Genomic DNA, 21,711 nt, shown 5'->3' with positions numbered 1-21,711 from the left:
CTTTACTTAAATAATAAATAATCACTATTATGGGTCTTTTTGTATCACAAACAGTACTGTATTTGCAAATCTGATATGTCATAAATGTATAGATGTAGCAGTACTGTCTATCTGTATGTCATGTATGTCATATATGTTATGATGAATTGAAAATGGAGGACCCTGATGTAAACAAGACGAAAGTCTTTCTCTGGTCTGCATCCCCTTAACAATTGTGTGTATTGAGCTGTACTGTATTTGTACCCATTCTGCAATCTGTTAATAAAGTTATCAATCAGAGAGAGATAGAAAGAGAGAGAGAGAGGCGGACATCTGTGCTCTACTGAGTAGAGCTGCCGCGATTACCGCATTACCGCGGTATCGCTGTTACATCACGGCCACCGCAGAGTAGGCTGAATACCGCGTCACCGCTGTTTTTTATAATAATAATAATAAATTACCCTCCTCTCGTTGGGCTTGCGGCTCTGCAGATATACCCTACTCCTCCATCGAGGTTCCAAGCGACCCTATTGGGTACCAGAAAAGTCACGTGAAACATTGCAGACCACTGATTGGTCAGAAGAGAGACGCGTCACATAGAGCTGCCGCGATTACCGCATTACCGCGGTATCGCTGTTACATCACGGCCACCGCAGAGTAGGCTGAATACCGCGTCACCGCTGTTTTTTATAATAATAATAATAAATTGTCCTCCTCTCGTTGGGCTTGCGGCTCTGCAGATATACCCTACTCCTCTCTCGAGGTTCCAAGCGACCCTATTGGGTACCAGAAAAGTCACGTGAAATATTGCAGACCACTGATTGGTCAGAAGAGAGTCGCGTCACACGTTGTAGCGTCATGCAGTGTGTTACCACCAATCGGCAAGCGAGTATTAGGTTTTTACTTCCTGAATGTCAGCTCATCACAACACGGCTAATAACGTTAGCTTTAACTCTCCGCCGGAGTGGACTACCATCGCTCTTCAGGAGTACTAAACGAGACATAATGATTTTACTGTCTGCAACGAATGTTATAATAAAAGCCCTTCGTTCTATACACTTGTCTGATTGAAAACTTTATTAACAGACCGCAGAATGGGACAACTCAGCACGCTCTGAGCAAAGAAAGGAACTGAGATATGAATAGAGTATTGCTTGCCTTGATATGGTCCGGTAAATACGCTGATGTTATTGAACGTATAACTATATAATGTTAATGCCACCAAACGAATGCCTTTATTATAAAGTAGTAACTTTATAGTAATAATAATAAGAAAGGGTCGGGGGGGTTAGGGGTAACCACCCCTGCCCGCGACACCGAGTGAACTGCGCACGACCAGAGGGGAAACTTCGAATCCGTGTTTCACTTTCAATAACTAATGCGTGCTTGCCGAATCCCAAACAATATTCATGCTGCAAAGTCATCCTCTAAAGATAGACATTTAGACTAGAGGCAGGCTATATGCTATAAAGAGTAGACTACTACCAAAAAAAAAATGCATTCAAACTTTATTTTTTTTATTTTTTGTGTGCGTGCGGTAATAACCGCGGCGGTAGGAAATATTTTGCAAATGTGTGCGGTAAGGAAAACATCAATACCGCGGCAGCTCTACTACTGAGTGCACCTTTCTAGTCCCCAGATGAACGCGCTCTCTTGACTGTGGCACAGTAGACGCGCGACAGACAGCGTCAATGTGAGAAACACAAACCCTCCCCCTCTCGCTCTGAATAATATGCATATTAGATCACTCAGTGATTAACCGCGACGGGCATATAGTAAATAAGGATAAAGCATGTTAAAGATGCATTTATTGGACTCGTTGCGCGCAGAGTTTACATAGAAACAGCGCGACTCCCGAGTCCCAAGAGGAGGACTGAAGAGCTCACAGCGCGCATGCAGGGAGCGAAATTAACTTTTTGACTCACCGGCCAGTGGCAGGTAGATGGGAAGAATCTACCCGCCAAGCAGATTTCTTACCTGCCAACTTTTTTTTTATTAAAAAAATAATTAATATTATTTTATATAATTTTTTTTTTTAATAAAATATATATATTATATAATCATACTTGTAGTTGTATTATCTGCGAGACATCGCCACCTCGCTGTCTGCAAACAGCTCCACTGTCTGTGTGTATACTCGAGTGGCCTCCAGCTCCAGCAAGGACCCTAAACTCTACATTCAGCATGCAAAAGGATTCTCCTGCGCTACAGCTGGACCTATTCAGCAGCCCTCATGCGATGTAAGCCAGGGACTCGAATACGCATGTTGTAGGACATTGATGTCAGGAGCTATCTGTAGCTACTGCTGGATGGCGTTGGGACAACGCCTCAGTGAACTATTTAGTTTACTGCAACATTTCGTAGTGACTAGTGAGCTACCTAGCCAACGGAGGTATTATGCACTGGACTATTGCTGGAGCATTTGTTGATGTCGGGAGCTATCAGTAGCTAGCCGGCTGGATAACAATGCCTCATGTATTAAACTAAGTGAATAGTTGACTGGGTCATTTTGTAACGGTAGCTAACGTTATCTCACGAAGGTCCCACACTGACTAGACTAACGTCACGGTGACTGTTGGAGGCAATAGCCTCTGTTTACATGCAGCATACAGAAACAGGTGCGGGAGGGGTAGGGGCAGCAGTGCGCTGCGTGTCTGTGCTGAGACAGCGAGTGAGAACTCCGCTAAAGAATTGGATCATGATTTTCGGTTTTCACATGACTATTTGATTGCCCGCCACACGGCGGGCAGACCTCTCAGTGGGAGGCGCCAAACGTAAAAACTGAGCGCCAATGGCGGGTGGCAGGCTTTAGTTTCGCCCCCTGCGCGCATGTAATGACTGAATCCGCGTTTTGATGACATCATCACAACAACACGCGTTAGGTTACAGGTTGTTTCAGTGATATATTTTCGGTGAAAAAACTCTTTCGGCCAAAAGCCGAAAGGCCATTTTTGGCCATTTTCGGCCGAAAACTTTCGGTGGCCGAAATTTCGGTGCATCCCTAATCTGAAGTACAAATACGTAGCACAAGACAACAGCATAATAAACCTCTCCATAAAACAGGGACACGTCCCCAAGGACTTCAAAATTGCGAGGGTAACCCCTCTGCACAAAAAGGGCAGCAAATTAGACCCAGGCAACTACCGCCCTGTTTCTATTCTCACCTCCATCTCGAAAGTCATGGAAAAAATAGTCTACGAACAGGTCGAAAAGTACCTAGCGGAAAAAAATCTAATCTACGAATTCCAATCTGCAGGGCAGTACAGTGCGACATATATATCGCACGTGCTACAGCAACAGCGGTCTGTGCGATGGATGGATTTACTTCAATAGCACTGGTGCGATAGGGATTCGGTTCATATAGATACTCTTATTTTGAAAATCCTGTAGCGGGTCTCATTTCTGCCCACGCGCAGCTCCAGCTAGGCTCCGAAAGCTAGCAACGTTCAGGTGCATATGATACTCTTATTTTGAAAAAACTCTTGTGACAACTCGACGAGTCATATCCGCCCTATCCGTGCTTTTGCAAGCAGAGCAGCGCGTTGGTCGGTTGGTGCGCACTGCTGCGTTAACACAGCAGTGCGCCTACACGTCCCGAAATAAGTCTGTGGTGTTTTTTTTTATCGCAACGGGTCAAATGCATCTACATGCTTTGCACCGTCGCCATTCCTTTATGCGCACATCGCCCGAAATTAACGTTTATGTACCATTACAATCACTACAACGTTAGCAAGCTAACAAGCTAATCCTGATCAGAGGCAGAGCCAGCAGACACAGTGTGGACTGGGGAAAGGGAAATGGGGGGGCACTCTCTCCCCTTCCCTGTGTGTGTGTCAAAGCTTACCAAAAGCACGAGCAGTGAACTCCAAGACCACGTGACTGAACTCAAACTAGAAAGAAACAGACTAAGAAATGACGTAAACTCCATGATCAAAACTGCTAAAAAAAATTTCATCAATGACAAAACCGAGGAAAACAAAAATAAACCACGTGAACTTTGGAAATTACTCAACAATCAACTAGGCTGCAGTAAAAAACTCAAAACCAGGTTCTCAAACATAAACATAAAGACGGACAACACGCTCATCACAGACAAGCTGGATGTAGCCAATTACTTAAACACTTTCTTCACAAACATAGCCACAACACTGGTAAACAAACTACCCTCCCACTCAGGGCAGTATGGGGTAGAACACATAGTAGCATACTACAAGAACCTAGGCGTCCACAAAGACGACTTCAAACTGGAAATAGTAACTACAGATGAGGTACTCAAAAAACTGAGCGCCCTCCAACCAAACAAGGCCACTGGCCATGACAACATCCCCTCCAAATTCCTCAGAGACTCAGCAGCAGCCATCACCCCAGTCATCACACACATAATAAACCTCTCCATAAAACAGGGACACGTCCCCAAGGACTTCAAAATTGCGAGAGTAACACCCCTGCACAAAAAGGGCAGCAAATTAGACCCGGGTAACTACCGCCCTGTTTCTATCCTTACATCCATCTCGAAAGTCATGGAAAAAATAGTATACGAACAGATCGAAAAGTACCTCGCGGAAAAAAATCTAATCTACGAATTCCAATCTGGCTTCAGAACATCCCACTACACTGACACATGCCTTCTCTACTTGAACGACCACATCAAACAAGAGGTGGACGCGGGCAAATACTGCGGCATGGTCATGCTGGACCTACAAAAGGCCTTCGACACTGTCAATCACACCATTCTGATTGACAAGCTAAAAGCAATTGGTTTTGATAGTTTATCAGTGAGCTGGATACAATCCTACCTGGAGGGGAGGGAACAGATGGTGGAAGTAAACAGTACCCTATCCCCCCCCCTCACAGTGAGCTGTGGTGTTCCACAAGGAAGCATACTAGGACCGCTACTATTCCTAATTTATGCAAATGACATGTCGTCAGCTTGTGACTGCAACTTGTTCCTGTTTGCGGACGACTCAGCCCTGCTGGTCTCTGACAAGAACAAGTTACAGGTTGAAAAAGCCCTCAGCTCGGAACTAGGCAAAATCTGCATATGGCTCGCCGACAACAAGCTATCATTACACATGGGCAAAACAGAGTCCATTCTCTTCGGTTCAAATAACAAACTCAGCAAGACCGACGGCTTCTCGGTTACAGTGGGTGACAATATTATCACAAGGAAAGATGAAATTACCTACCTGGGTTCCATCCTAGAGGCTAATCTTTCCTGTGACAAAATGGCATCCAATGTAATAAAAAAAGTCAACCAACGAACGTGTTTCTTGTACCGGATCTCCTCTCTGGTAAACAAGAATACCCTGAAGACTCTAGCAGGAGCACTCATTCAAGGGTACTACGACTATGCTTGCACCTCATGGTACCAAAGCACCTCAAAGGCACTAAAAAACAAATTACAAACATCTCAAAACAAGCTAGTCAGACTACTACTTGACCTGACTCCTAGAACCCACCTCACCCCTGCCCACTTTGACAACCTAGGATGGCTTAGAGTAGACGACAGAGTACAGCAACTTGCAATGGGCCTGGTCTACAAGATACACTACGTGACCAAGGTACCCATGTACATGTCAAAATACTTCCCAAAGGTCAGTGAATACCACGATCACAACACCAGAGGGAGCTCCACAAATCATGTAAAACCCAGATTCGGCTCAAACAAGGGACTAAACACGTTTCGCAATTATGCCACATCAATGTGGAACGCCCTGCCTAAAGCTGTAAAGGAATGTGAATCACTACCCACCTTCAAAAACACTCTCAAAAAACACCTACGTGAGACTGCAATTCGAAACTGGCCCCTACAAATGTCCTAACCTAGTTGTACAGTAAATGACCAAGTAAGGCTTTGTCAATATTCCAATGTACAGTGTAAAATGTGTGTGTGTCCCCTTCCCAACCCCCCCCCCCACCTCCAATGTACAGCCCTCACCCAACCCACCCAACCCCACCCCACCCAACCAACCTCCTCCAATGTACAGTTTCTATGCCAAATGTATACACTCCTTTTCTGGACACTTTTGTATCACAAACAGTACTGTATTTGCAAATCTGATATGTCATAAATGTATAGATGTAGCAGTACTGTCTATCTGTATGTCATGTATGTCATATATGTCCTGATTAATTGAAAATGGGGGACCCTGATGTAAACAAGACGAAAGTCTTTCTCTGGTCTGCATCCCCTTAACAATTGTGTGTATTGAGCTGTACTGTATTGTACAAATTCTGCAATCTGTTAATAAAGTTTTCAATCAATCAATCAATCAAATTACTCTGAAGGTTCCAAACCAAGTCACCTACTAGCTACGCGACTAAGAATTAACGCAAAATTTGCAGATATAACTTCCATTAGAGCACAACAAGGACTTGTAACAGACACCAAAGAAATAAACGCGACATTCAAAGAATTCTACTCCAACTTGTATAAATCAGAAACGACCTTTGATCAAAACAAAATGGACACATATCTTAATCAAATTAACCTCCCCAAACTTTCAGAGGATGATGCTAAACAGTTAGAAACACCAATCACACTAGAGGAACTCAGGAAGGCCATATCCGAAATGCAAAGTGGTAGGGCTCCTGGAAGAGACGGTATCCCACCAGAAATGTACCTCTCATGTTGGGACATAATTGGACCCCTATTACTTAATATGATTTTATACTCAGTCAAGGAGGGGAACTTTCATAAGAACGACAATATTGCACTCATAACAGTTCTCCTTAAAAAAGACAAAGACCCCACCGATAGTTATAGCGGTAGTTATAGACCCTTAAGCCTCCTCGGAACCGATATCAAACTGTTCTCTAAGGTATTAGCCATCAGACTTCAAAAGCATATGACGTCTTTAGTTCATCCGGATCAAACTGGCTTCATAAGAAACCGCTTGATCACTGACAACATAAGACGATTACTATACGTACTAGATGCCAGCAAGGACGACACCACACCTAAGGCGATGCTGTCCCTGGATGCAATGAAAGCCTTTGATAGGTTGGAATGGTCGTATCTATGGGCAGTATTAGAAAGGATGGGGTTAGGAAAAGGATTCATTGATATGATTAAAGTATTATACAAAGACCCATCGGCCATGATTACAACAGGTATAATCACCTCCGGAATATTTCCGGTATCACGTTCTTCTAGACAGGGTTGCCCTCTTAGTCCCGGACTATTTGATTTATCACTAGAACCTTTAGCACAATATATAAGACAATCCCAACTCATAGAACCAATCGTAATCAAGGGCACACAACACAAAATTAGTCTATTATGCGGACGACCTAATACTGTTCATGCAAAACCCTAACACCGCAATGCCTCATCTTCTCAAGTTGATTGATGACTTTGGCGACCTATCGGGATTTAAGATAAACTGGCCAAAGTCGGCTTTCCTTCCACTGAACGCCCCTGCAAAAAATACAAGTCTTCCAGAAGAAATACCAATGGTTAAACACTTTAGATGTTTGGGAGTTGAAGTATTCCCTACCATAAGCCAAACGGTGAAACACAATTACATAGAAATCCAAAATAAAATAAAATACGACTTTGACAGGTGGTCAAAACTTAAAAACTCAGTACAGGCACGGGTTTCAATAATTAAGATGATGTCTTACCTAGAATCAACTTCATCAGCTCAATGCTTCCGTTACCCCCTCCAGATGGTTATTGGAAAAATTTACATGTTCCGGTAGGGCTGGGCGATATAACGATAACGATAAATATCGCGATATATTTTAATAATCGATATCGAATATCGAAATTAAAAAAAAATCGAAAAATCGTTTTTTTTTTTTTTTTTTTACCTGCAACATGGCAGTTTTAAAACCAGAGACAGTGGACAGACTTGTCTTTCTTGCCTGCAACTTAAAGTAATGGCTTTGCTTGTCCAAATGACAATACTGACCAGAATTCAGATTTATTTTTCTCTTGTCCATTTATTTTGTTTGCTTTCTAATTTAAAATACATTGAAACCGTCTGTACACAGTAGGCTATGTGTGCTAGCAGAACTAGACTCCAGTCACGAGTCACAGTGCACATGTGCGGTGGTTTGTCCACCAAAAAAGCGCCAAAAGATTGAAAATAAACTAGCAGAGCCAGAACTGTTCAACTCCTCTGGAGCCACAGCCAGCAGAGAAGCCGGTTTACTTTAGCTTTTAAACCAGCTGCAGCCTGAGAACTGGAGTGTGAGGGGATGTAACACTAAAGATGGCGGCAATGACAAAGAATTGCTGCAAAATAAACATACATCTGTTCCAAAAAAAAAAAAAAAATTATTTTATTTTTTTTATACTTATAACAATTCGATAATTATCGATATCGAGAAATAAAATAAAATTATCATATCGTTATCGCGATATGATTTTTTTCCATATCGCCCAGCCCTATGTTCCGGAATAACAAACCACCACGTATAAAAAGATCCACCGCACAGAGAAACAAAGCCGACGGAGGGATGGCACTTCCAAATTCTTTCCACTATTTTAAGGCGTACACTTTAAGACCACTGACAACCTGGTTTGAACCCCAAGCATCAGTATCCTGGAGAAATTTAGAAGTAAATATAGTAGCACCACAGAGACTACAGGACATAGTATACACCAAAGTATCAATTAAGCAATGCGAACTGAAATTTGGCCCCATAATTACTCATGCGATCCGGATATGGCGTGAAACACACAAAAAATATTCTAACCAACATAAATGGCATAATCATACTCCCTTATTCAATAACAATGCTGCACTCCTGATTGGAAAACGACCTATAAGATTCCCTAGATGGGAAAAGCAAGGCATACATACTAGGGGTGCACCGATATGAAAATTGGCCACCGATACCGATACAGATTGTTCAAGTAACACAATCGGCCGATACCGATACCGATATTTGTGTATTATTTGTATAGTATTTGTAATTTTTTTTAATATTCTTTTTTTTAATATATTTTTTTGTAATATATATTTTTTTTAATGAAACTACTGTATATTTGTATGTGTATGTTTGTATTTGTAGGCCTCTTTACTTACTTAAAAAAAGGAAACATCAAGAAATATGTTTATGGTATTAATTCCACCATGCCATGTAGCACTATCCCTCTCCCAGTAGCCTGTATCAGTTCAAGTATCGTCTGGCGGCCTGCAGATGGATACTGTTGTGAAGGGCCAGATTAAAACTGAGAATCTACCTTTATTGTTTGATATACTTTGTATATTATTTATATATACACGGAATATCCCTTTACCTGCGTTCAAACCAGAGTAATATTCGCTCTCCTTATTGGACAGCGCCCCTAGGCACCAGCTCGCAGGCCCCCAATGTCAGGTTCAAAGACCAGTTCAGGCATGTCAGAACATGCCCGGAGACAGCGTATTGATACCAGACAAAGACTGCGGTTTGGGACTAGATAGTCACTTAAGTATATATACAGCGCAAGGTGCGCACAGCAGTACCTTACCCCACCTTACTCCGAGCACCTGCTTGTCCATCTAAACAAGCCAACGTAGTTCATCGTGGTGAAGTGAGCAACTCGTGCATTGAGAACATGTGCGAATAGAATAGTAAAGTGTCAGAGTTTAATGTAGTAACGTCAAGTTCGACCTAATCTAATGTGAAGTAAATAGTCGTTCATTTATTGTATATCGTGCGGCCACAGTTCGTTCGTGTGGTTCGTCGTGTTTTAACTAGTGTACCTTAGCCAGGGTGTGTGGCCTAAATACGTCGCCCACACCCGAGGAGGCCTAGTCGGAGAACCGTTGGACATGTGCACAGGAGAACCGGCGTCGGCGATTGCAGAACCATTACCGGTTGGATTATATTGATTTGGAACGTGTTACCCGGAGAAGAGCATCGTTGATTCCCACTGTCGTTTGGGATTCAACTTCGTGAGGATTACAACTCGGGCTGGCCTCGTGGACAGAGGCTGGCTAGCTGTCATCAGTGCTATCGAGCATTTGGATTACAATTATTGCTTTGCTGCTGATCGAGGGATTTACAAGGACCGACTCCTGTACTTGGAGTCTCTTTATTCTTCATTGAATCAGACTGAGTATCCGAACATTCCTCTACCCTCCAGGCCTTACACCCCGGAGGGAACCCATTGTCTCCAGGCGGTACCAGCGTTGCCTTATATAGTTGCTATTATACGACAGGTGGTGTCAACTTAGACCCATCGTAGGATTCCTGCTATTCTTAGTGACTCATGCTATTGACTGACTTTACGCATATTCTTCGCCATACAAGCGCGACCCTAATTCTCATTCTGTAACCTAATGTTGCATAATAATAAAATACCCTCGGGGAGCTCCAGTAGCTCACCACGTACCGCGAGTGCTATTTCAGCGCCGTGGACAACCGCGCTCGCGCGGATCTGGGGCTGAGCGCGTTCGAATCCCGGACGGCAGCCGTGCCTTTCCCAGAGTGTCTTCCCCCCCATCTGAACCCTTTCAGCCTGCTTCTGTCGGTCAAACTTGACCAAGTATGAGTGCGATGAAAAAGCGATAAACGCTAAAAAGAACCAGCCGACTGGTCAAAGTTTAAAAAAAAATTATAATAAAATACCCTCAAATACTATTTCTTTGTCAATGCCGTGTTCTTGTGGGTGTTCGCCATCTATATTTGATGTACTGTCTGGCCAGTAATTAAAGTACATAACTAGCAGTGGTTTAATCTATCACAATCTTTAATACAGTCAGGGTTTTGTAACCCCTCAGTTACAATTGGTCCTTCGAGCCGGAGGGTATCAGTGTAATATTTAATATAATATTAATATTGACATGGCCAGCGGTGAACACTCTCCAAGCGGCTCCCCTAAGCTAGAACGCCCGCAGCGCAAACGTCAGCTACCTCCATATCTGGAGGACTTCGCTTTCGTTCTACCCCCTAGCTTATCTAAACAGACGTTAAATACGGATAAATCGGATAGTTTAAGCATGTCCAATCCTATCGACTTGGCGATCCTACCAGTAGAGACCCCAGTGGGTTCAAACGAAACTGACTTAGCTCACGGGGGGTGTAACTGCAGGAGTGTCATAGTGTAATTCTAGTTAGCTGCAGTGTGATGTCATAATAGAACCGGTTAGAACAGGCTAGAATGCCCTGGAACATTGTGATGTCATAATAGATCGCCCATAGTGTAATGCCCTGGAACATTGTGATGTCATAATAGATCGCCCATAGTGTATAAATAGGGAGACCCTATAAGGTTCGTTCCTTCACTTCTCCACCATCTTCAGACAAGCCACATCGACACCAGAGCTCCATAACTGTCCTCTCATATTGCATGCAGTCAACAAGGTACGTTTGGGGCCGTAATGCGCTTGTAGTTAAGTTCATTGGGTTAACAACCACCCTTGCAACGACCGATAAATTGTATGTATGTTGTTATGGTTTGATCCGTGATTGATTGTATTTCATGTATGTTTTCACAGTTTTACGGTTCGGAATAAAGATGTTCTCTTCGAACGGAAATAAAGCCAATCAGTAAACATCAAAGACGAGTTGCTTCATCATTGCAAGAGTGACAGTTACAGGGGGGACCAAGTGGGACATGACGTGACTATACCTCCAGACAGCGTCACCGGGATAGACCCCGGAGCGCTCCAGGATAAAGAAAGCGCTCCAGGGATAGAACCCGACACACAACCAAGAGAAGAGTACCGCGCCCAGGAGATAGACCTCGGAGCGCGCCAGGAGAACAGATCTCCAACAAGCCCTGTCAGCACCCGATCACCTCCGTCAGTGTCATCCCCCAGCGAGGCGGACCAGAGACTGGCGCAAGCCTTGATCGCCACGCTGACAGCTTCAACCGAAAGAGACCGACTCCAGGGTGAGCGCGACCGGCTTCAAGCAAAGACGCTGAGTGAGCGCGAACACTCTGCCACGGAACGAGAGCGCCTTCACGCGCAACTCCAAGCACAAGCCCTTAGTGAGCGCGAACACTCTGCTACGGAACGAGAGCGCCTCCGGGCGCAACAATTAAGTGAGCGCGAACACTCTGCCGTGGAACGAGAGCGCCTCCAGGCTCAACAAATGAGCGAGCGCGAACAACGAGAGCGCCTCCAGGCGCAACAATTGAGCGAGCACGAACACTCTGCAATGGAACGAGAGCGCTTCCAGGCGCAACAAAGGAGTGAGTACGACCGCATCAGACTGTAGGAGAGGCGCCTTCAGACGGAAGAGAACATCGAACGAGACCGCGCCAATGCACAGCGCGACGCCGCCAATGCACAGCGCGACGCCGCCAATGCACAGCGCGATGCAGAGCGCGACGCCGCCAATGCGCAGCGCGAAGCAGAGCGCGACCGGCTGCAGGCGCAGATGATAGAACAATTGATCGCCAGGGCGACACCCCCTCTCTCCGCACGGAGCTCCCGGAGATCATCACGACAAGGGTCTAGGGCACCTTCCCCTACCCGACAAAGCTACCCGGGACCCGGCCAACAGGAGGAACCTGTCTACGTCTCCGAGCCCCCTCCCCGACCGGTCCATACGAGACCCAGCCAACGGGAAGAACCGGCCTACGTCGCCGAGAGACTAACTAGAAGACTCCAGGACCTAGAAGAGGAAGAGGAGGAATATCAAGCCCACCAGCACGAACATACTTTGGACCAGGAGGCCCAGTACAGCCCCAACTTCAGCCCCGAGTCACTGCACTACAAACCCCCGACCCAACTCAAGGGTGAGTTTGACGTACAGTCAGCACCGAGGAACAGCACCTGGGGACCCGGCCTCTGGTACCCACCAAGTACTAACCCACGACCACACGTACGGGGAGACTCGCCCAGGAGGCCTCTTCCCTTCGCTCACCAATGTACCAGCCATCCATGGCATCTTACCTTGGCACACCGACGTTCCCAGACTTTACGCGCGAGGACAGAGCACAGTACACGGAATTACGCATGTGTTTGGAGACTATGATGTCCGATGTCCACGACGAGTCGTACAAATATGCCATCCTCCTCAAGCATCTCAAGGTGCCCAGAGCGCATAACATAGCGCTGGCATATTCCAACTCAAGCACCCCATACTCCGCGGCTCTGGTGGCCCTCGACCAGCGCTATGGACGCATATGGGATTACGTGATCCAAGAAATACGGGATATCGACCGCCTCCCCCCAGCCAAAGACAATAGAGCACTGGATGACCTCTCTATCAAGGTACAATCCCTCGTGGGGATGCTGGGGTCCCAAAAGGAGAAGGGGAGATATGAACTGTATGCAAATTCTAATGTGGAGCGGATACTGGAGAAGCTCCCCCCAGCCCGCCAAGAGCGTTTTCGGCGGCAGAGAGACCACCGTGACCCCAACGGCCCAGAACCATCCCTCCTAGACCTGATCGCATCGCATTGTATTGAATCAGACTGAGTATCCGAACATTCCTCTACCCTCCAGGCCTTACACCCCGGAGGGAACCCATTGTCTCCAGGCGGTACCAGCGTTGCCTTATATAGTTGCTATTATACGACAGGTGGTGTCAACTTAGACCCATCGTAGGATTCCTGCTATTCTTAGTGACTCATGCTATTGACTGACTTTACGCATATTCTTCGCCATACAAGCGCGACCCTAATTCTCATTCTGTAACCTAATGTTGCATAATAATAAAATACCCTCAAATACTATTTCTTTGTCAATGCCGTGTTCTTGTGGGTGTTCACCATCTATATTTGATGTACTGTCTGGCCAGTAATTAAAGTACATAATTAACTAGCAGTGGTTTAATCTATCACAATCTTTAATACAGTCAGGGTTTTGTAACCCCTCAGTTACAGATACTGTTCTCTCAACCAGAGCTCTCAGCCAATGCAATATAACCATTTTGATTGACAGTCGATTCGGCCAATTACGCCACACCGCTAGCACCCACCTCCTGCTGTCCTTACCACCAATCGGCAAGCGTTTATTCATTTTCTACTTTCGGGCATGCCGCCATTGTTCTGTTTGCGAGAGCACAACAAACTTAACGTAGCTAATACGTTAGCTGCCCGGCCCGCCGACCAGCGCTCCACAGCATGACCAAATGAGACATAATGATTTTACTGCAACAAATGTTATAATAAAACAAAGCCTTTCTATACATTTGTCTGGTTGAAAACTTTATTAAAGGGGCTATGCACTGCTATTCCTAGCACTATTTGGGCAACTTTACACAATTCCTGTTAGTCTATTGAAGACATTTGTAATTTTTTTTTCAAAAAAATTCATTGTTTTATATTTCTAATCAAGTACTCGAAACCATCATTTTTCAGCCTCGAGAAATCAGGCTGTTATGGCCTGGCTCCGCCCATAAGCACTTTGAGTGACAGTCAGACCACAGTCTGCACTGGTAGAGGGAGGGAGGGAGGGGGGGGAAGAGAGAGAGAGTTCAGTTCAGTTCAGAGTTTTTATTTGCCACATGGAATAATACAATCATAGTTTCTTCTAGGCCTGCCACGATAACAAATTTTGCTGGGCGATTAATTGCCCCCGAAAATATCGCGATAAGCGATATTATTGCGACCGGTTAGAGAATTTTTTTTTGAGAAATTTATTTCCCAAAACTTTTATTTTGAAGCCCACCGCTCCGTCTTTTCCGGTGTTTTAGACTTTTATTTTGAAGCCCACCGACCGGACCGGAAGTATTGTTGTTATTATCCTAGCTTGCTGATGCTGCTGGTGGACTGGGGCCAGCTAACGTTAGCTTGCTGATGCTACTACTACTTCGACATGCTGCTAATGGGCTGGGGCCAGCTAACGTTAGCTTGCTGATGCTGCTGGTAGATCGACATGCTGCTAGTGGACTGGGGCCAGCTAACGTTAGCTTGCTGATGCTACTAGTAGATCGACATGAGCTAATGATAAAACAAATGTTGAGATTGTTGGTGAACAACTAACTTTAAGTTAGTTTTAACGTTAGCTACTAACGTTAAAACGCTAACGTTACACTACAAATAACGCTACTTTGTTAAAAGGAGCAACACTATTGAGAAATGTAGTTAAGCTATGTGGTGTTGCCCCACGGAGCTCCTGTGCTGTGCTCTCTGCTCTGTAGTAAAGCCAGCGGCCCGCCTCCCAACACGGACAGTGACTGACAAGGGGCACTGGTTCCGCCTCATTAAAACAAACGCGCAAATAGCAATTAATCACGCCCGTCAAAATCATTGCATTAATTTTAATTATCGCGGCAATTAATCGATTTATTGCTTATCGCGGCAGGCCTAGTTTCTTCATTAAAAAATCATAAATAGTCATTCCATGGACAAAAGGAGCAGGAAGAAGAATAAATCTTATAGTTATATAGTTACCTGCCCCTTATTCCTAAACTAACATGTATTTTCTTAATGGTCGGCGTATAACCTTATTTACACAAATAATCATTTATACCATGAGAGAGAGAGAGAGAGAGAGAGAGAGAGAGAGAGAGAGAGAGAGAGAGAGAGAGAGAGAGAGAGAGAGAGAGAGAGAAGCCCCTCCCTCTCTCTTCCTTTTTTTCTTTCTATCACTCTCCCGTTCGGAGGTGTGTGTCGCGCAGACCTCCGTGCGGCAGGTCCCCCCCCCCCCCAAGTGCCCCCTCTCTCTCCCTCCCTCCCTCTCTCTTCCTTTTTTTCTTTCTATCACTCTCCCGTTCGGAGGTGTGTGTCGCGCGGACCTCCGTGCGGCAGGTCCCCCCCCCCCCCCCCCCCAAGTGCCCCCTCTCTCTCTCTCCCTCCCTCCTTCTCTCTTCCTTTCTCTCCTTTCTCTCCCACTCGGCTCTCGCTGATGAGATGAGGCAACTTTTTTCTTTTCTTTCTTTCAATCTCCCGTGTGGCGCGCGGCCGGCAGGTACCCCCCCCCCCCAAGTGCCCCCTCTCTCTCCCTCCCTCCCTCTCTCTTCCTTTCTCTCGGCTCCCTCTCGGCTCTCTCTTCCTCTCGGCCCCGCAGCCCCACTCGCTGTCTAGTCTAGGTAGAATGGGGGCGGGCATTAGCTCCAACCACAGAGCCAATCGCATCACTGTGTCTATCCACAGCGCCCAGTGACGTGACGAGGGACTTCAAATCAAAATGACCCGATTTACTAGAGGCACAGAGGGGTTGGGCTGAAACGGAGCAATTCGCCAATATGGTATTTAGACCCTAAAACACATTGATACGAACTCCTATTACTATAATACAATGCTAGAGACTGAAAAATGACATTTATAATGCATGGGACCTTTAACAGATTGCAGAATGGGTAGTTGGGTACGGAATGGAACTGAGCTATGAACGGACTAACGGAGTAATGCCTTGTTTACTGCTATCTTCGGGTAAATAATATGCTTGTTATTGAACGTGTAACACTAACTATATAACGTTAATGCCACAAAACGAATGTTTGTGTCATTTTAACAGCAGATACTTTCTTAAATGCCATCTTCCCGAGAGAGGGTGTTGACGGGGAGTTGTGTTATTAATAGCATTGAACAGCTAACCGAAAGCTAGCGTTAACTATTGTTAAAGGTTTAGCCATAACGTTACCTTGGCTAAAGTTGGGGCTATTCATAATCCAGCAATAATGGCTGCAGACCGGCAAGCAAAGTACAGCAAGTTGGCAAAGGAGTATTCCAACGCAAATCACATTTTCACCAGTAACGTTAGTCTTGCATCTCCCGGTAGCTAATGAACGGACTCGGAGTAATGCCTTGCTGCTATGGGTAATAATAATATGCTGATGTTATTGTCCGTGTAACACTAACTATATAACGTTAATGCCACAAAACGAATGCCTTGTTAATCATAAGTAGTAACTTTGATGCAGTAGCTTGTGTGTGTGTGTGGGGGACGGCGGGCGTTGTGCAGGTAGGTCGCGAGTGAACTTTTTTTTTTGCCTTTTGACGCTACACAAATTGATGGTTATTTATCGGCGACTGCTATCGTCACATTTGAGCTTATCGGCCGATAGGCCGATTGCAGTCAACAAGGCACTTATCGGCCGATACCCGACGGATATATCGGTGCACCCCTAATACATACATTAGGAGATGTTTTCAACAAACAGGGTATTTGTAGTTATGATGAAATAGAAAAAGATTTAATCTCACCGGTTCCACATATTATTTTTACGCACAATTATTGTTATGTTTGAAGGCTCACAGTGTTCCATTAAGGATACCAATTGTACACCACAGATACCACAACTTTTTCTATGAAAGAGAGACATCGAGAGGTTTTGTATCAGATTTTTATCATCAATTACTAACGGCCTCGTATGAAACCCTCCACCTAGACTCTGTTTGGAGGAGGGATATACCAGACCTGGAAAAAGATTTTGATTGGCAAGAAGCCTGGGCAAATGTTCGACGCATCAAGGAACCCGGACCATCAACAAATCAATCTTAACTATATTCATAGGACATACTTGACTCCTATAAGACTGAACAGAATGGGTCTTAAACAAGACTCCAAATGCTCCTTATGTACAAATGGGGACGAGGGGACATTTATGCACATGTACTGGGACTGCCCACCAGTTAAGATATTCTGGAAAGAAGTGACCCAGCAATTATCAAATCTCTTAATTCTGAATATACCTGTACACCCCATCTGTATTACTGCTGAATGATGTTTTTGAGTATGCAGTACCTATACAGCTAAAGAGATTGGTTTTATCTGGTATTACAGTGGCTAAAAAACTGATAGCATCACGATGGTTTCAACCGGAAAAAAATTGCAGAAAGGTCTGGATTCTTACATATCTCAATGTGATTTATCTAGAAATATATACAGCAAGAATTTTGGGTCTCAATGAATCCAAATTGACAATGTGGTTAGAAGTGGTAGAGAGAATAAAAGCTAGCATATAATGGTAGTGTCTGGTTAGGAGCGAATGATAATGGATGGATTATCCATTGGGGGGTCCAGGGTGGGGGGTGCGAGCAAGAGCATATGTGTGTAGGGGAATAGATAGCAGGTATTAGGGGTATATCTTGTATAAGACATTTATCTAAACTGTGATTTAATTGATGTGCACTGTTAACAATGCTTGTATATCTAATCGTGTGTTGTCATGTTTGTTTATGTGTTTGTTTAAAAAATAATAAAAAAAATAAAATACAAAAAAAAGAACGTCACTTTCCTTGGAAATGTCATGCATTCTCTTTACTAAACCTAGTTTCTCACAAGTGGCTCCGCCTAGTGTAGCTGGTACATCCTGCTGTGTAATTTCAAACTCTATATTATGCTTTTGGCCTTTGTACTCACATGTCAGTGCTCTCTTGCCCAGTGGTGAAATATTTTGCCCAAAGAAAGCAACTAGTTTGCATTTGCTCACCCTGAGTCTGCCTCTAACGTCCAGTTCATTCAGCGTTTTCACTGACATGGCGTTGCAGTCAGCGCCTGTATCCAGTTTGAAAGTCACTGCTTTTCTGTTTATACTCACTGTTTCATTCCACGGATTTTCCTTGAATTTTGTCTCCATCAGTCTGGTGTGTTTTTCCTGCTCCACTTCGACTGTGCCGATGAACATTTCCTCCTCATCACTCTCACTCTGCTCAATTGCATGCAGCTTTTTTTTATATTGGTGCGGTGGTGGGCCCTGCACTCTACACACCTTGGCAAAGTGATTTCTCTTGTGGCATGATTTACATGTTTGCCCAATTGCCGGACATGTCCTTGTTCCATGTCTGTAACCACATCTGTAGCAACTTGACTCATCTGGTTCAGTATGACCTGTGCTATCTGCAACTTTACTGTCTTTTGGCCTGACTGTTCTCAGTCTGTTCACATCCACCTCTTCTGTCAGTGCTTTCACTTGACTGGTTGTGATCTCACTCGCACGGCAAATATCCAAGGCTTTTGCTAGTGTCAGATCTGCTTCTCTTAACAGTCTGCCTCTTACTTGGTCACTAGTTATGCCACACACTATCCTGTCTCTTATCAGGGATTCGTTCAACTGACCAAATTCACAATCATTGGCATTATACTTTAAATCCGTGACATAGGCATCTATTGTTTCTGACTGTTTCTGTGCACGTGTGAAGAATATGTGCCTTATATATGGCAAGTTTTTCCGGGGCTCACAGTCACAATAGTCCTGAAATTTCTTCTTCAGTATGTCTACTTTGTCTTTTTCTTCTGCAGTAAAGACAAAAGTATTGCATACTTTAATCGCCTCCTCTCCGGCGACATGAAGAAACGTCGCACACTGCACTTTTTGAGACTTTTCTGAGACGCCGCTGGCGATGCTAAATAGTTCGAAGCGCTGTGTCCAATTCCTCCAATTTTCAGCAAGATTGCCTTGCAGACTCAATGGCATCGGAGGTTGAAACTGCGCCATCCTCTTATTCCAATTTTACTTCTGACACCATGTTATATTGACGAGGCTTAACCCGAGGTTCAATAAGATTCCTTTATTGACTCGTTCGTATATCTGCATCCATTCATGTCGCTCACATCTGTCACGTTCAACTCGTGTGTGTGTCGCCTTCCTGGTGACGTCACAATAACAACGACAATCAAAGAGGTTCAAACCCGAACCTAATACATCACAACATGCATACAGATCTATACCAGGGTAACGTTATGATACATACATTTTTTATTTTGTGCATTTCATTTAGACATTATATTTATATAGCCTGTGTGGTCCGTGTGATTGAAAACGTTATTAACAGATTGCAGAATGGGTACAATACAGTACAGCTCAATACACACAATTGTTAAGGGGTTGCAGACCACAATAAGCTGTGACATGGTCGACAAATCATATTGATTTGCAGTAGGCATGCTTTTTATTTGATCAACAGAAAAATAATCGTAACTAGGGAATATTGCACCCCGGCTCATGACTTGTTTGATTATTGTCATTTCGCCTATTAAAGCAAGTGAACAAATAGAATGTTGTTCTTATTTATAATCAAACAAATTAGCTCAGCCAAGTGAAGACTGCCAGCAAGAAGGAGGACACATGTATTGTACACGAACAGATCACGGAGACGGCAGTAAATAATGCCACCCGGGAATCTGTATATACACGAACAGATCACGGAGAAGTCGGCAACTAACGCCACCCGGGAATCTGTATACAAACGGTGCCACCTGCAGGACAAAACTGGTAGATAAATCTACTTTGCTAATTTCGTGGAGCTATTGGGAATACAGTGCCAATGACGTCTGTGCAAGTTGAATGCCCTGTCGAGGATTGTGAATATGTAGCTGAACATAAGGAGGTAGCAGTGGTAGTGGCTATGCTAAACCTACATGCAACGGAACATGCTGCAGCCTCCAGGACGCCGAGGGCTAATACCAAAATGGAGAAGCTCAGGCGCCCCTCTATAGCGCTTGCCGGGACAGCAGAGACTTGGTCATACTTTATAACCCGCTGGGGCGAGTACAAGAGGGGCACCAAACTCGTCGGACCCGATGTTGTCACACAGCTTCTAGAGTGCTGCGAGGAGGATCTGAGGAAGGACCTCACTCGCTCGGCGGGCAGGAGCCTGGTGGACAGTGATGAGAGAGATGTCCTCGCGGCCATGAAGACGCTCGCCGTCCGCGCGGAGAATATCATGGTAGCCCGAGTGGCCCTGTCTAACATGCGACAGGGACACGAGGAGCCCATCCGGTCGTTCCACGCCCGCTTGAAAGGGCAGGCGGACACATGCAAATACAAGATGAACTGTACAGGGTGCGATCAAGTCAACGACTTCACAGAGGAAATACTACGTGACGTGATCGCCCGCGGCATCGCGGACCAGGAAATACAGCTCGACCTGCTTGGTGAAAGGAACCAGAATATTCCGTTAAGGGACATGATAGAATACATCGAAGCAAAGGAGTCTGGGAAGCGCTCAGCATTGCGCCTACTCGACCCCCAGAGCACGGATATGGTCAGTAGCTCATACCATCGGGGGAAATAGCAGGATCTCCGCACCAGAGGGGCTACCAGGCCTGAGACACCGAAGGCCAAGCCTGAAGGAACGTGCGTTTACTGTGGCGGGATGGGCCACGGCAAAACGCCCCCGTGGCGCGCCAGGCGTGACGAGTGCCCCGGATATGGCAAGACGTGCCGGAAATGTGGCCGCCAAAACCACCTTGAGAAGGTCTGCCTGGGTGGTCGGTCGGATAAGCCCCCATTCGAGAGGACAAACGAGGTGTCCGACGAGCAGACGGCAGCCTTTGTCGAGCTATGCACGCTCACCGTGGCCAGCGCGGGCGACCAGCTACACACGCTCCCCCTCGCTCACCACCTATACGACGATATGTGTGACAAGTGGATGAAGCGCACATCCAACCCGCAGCCCTAAATTAACCTCTCCCTCACTGCCAAGCGTGAGGATTACAGAGCACTGGGCTTCGACCTCCCGAAACGCACCCGCACGGTAACCCTGCCCGCCATGGCCGACACGGGGTGCCAGAGCTGCCTGATCGGGATAAAGGTAGCACAACGAATGGGCCTGAGTACGGAAGACCTCATTCCCGTGTCCATGACCATGAAGGCGGCGAACAATGAAGGCATTCGGATACTCGGGTCAGATTCTCCGGTGACAGCAACGACGCTCGGAGGTTGGAGACGCGCCAAATCGCGTATGTGACGGACTCGTCCGATCGCATATTCCTCTCCCGCTCAGCCTGCGTGGATCTGGGTATGATCTCCGACAGTTTCCCAACGCTTGGGGAGGTGAATCTGGCGACCTCAGGACTATGCGACTGCCCGCAGCGTGCGGAGCCGCCAACTAGGTCGACCACGCTCCCCATGCCGGCGATGGAAGCTAACAGGGAGGCCCTACGC

At 45.5% G+C, this 21,711-nt stretch overlaps 1 long non-coding RNA gene across 1 annotated transcript in view; it reads right to left on the bottom strand.

The window, feature by feature from the left end:
* LOC311231901 overlaps positions 1-19,240 on the bottom strand; it is a 38,470-nt gene extending 19,230 nt beyond the window's left edge. The window contains exon 1 of the long non-coding RNA XR_014619890.1: positions 18,364-19,240. This is a non-coding gene — a long non-coding RNA (uncharacterized lncRNA). The remainder of the gene's footprint in view (positions 1-18,363) is intronic.
* Positions 19,241-21,711: the final 2,471 nt, after the last annotated feature.

Source organism: Notolepis coatsorum (genome assembly GCF_963971535.1).
Source record: "Notolepis coatsorum genome assembly, chromosome: 7".
Lineage (NCBI taxonomy): Eukaryota > Metazoa > Chordata > Actinopteri > Aulopiformes > Paralepididae > Notolepis > Notolepis coatsorum.
Note: the sequence above shows the minus strand (reverse complement) of the source record. Positions and strands in the feature narration are given on the sequence as shown.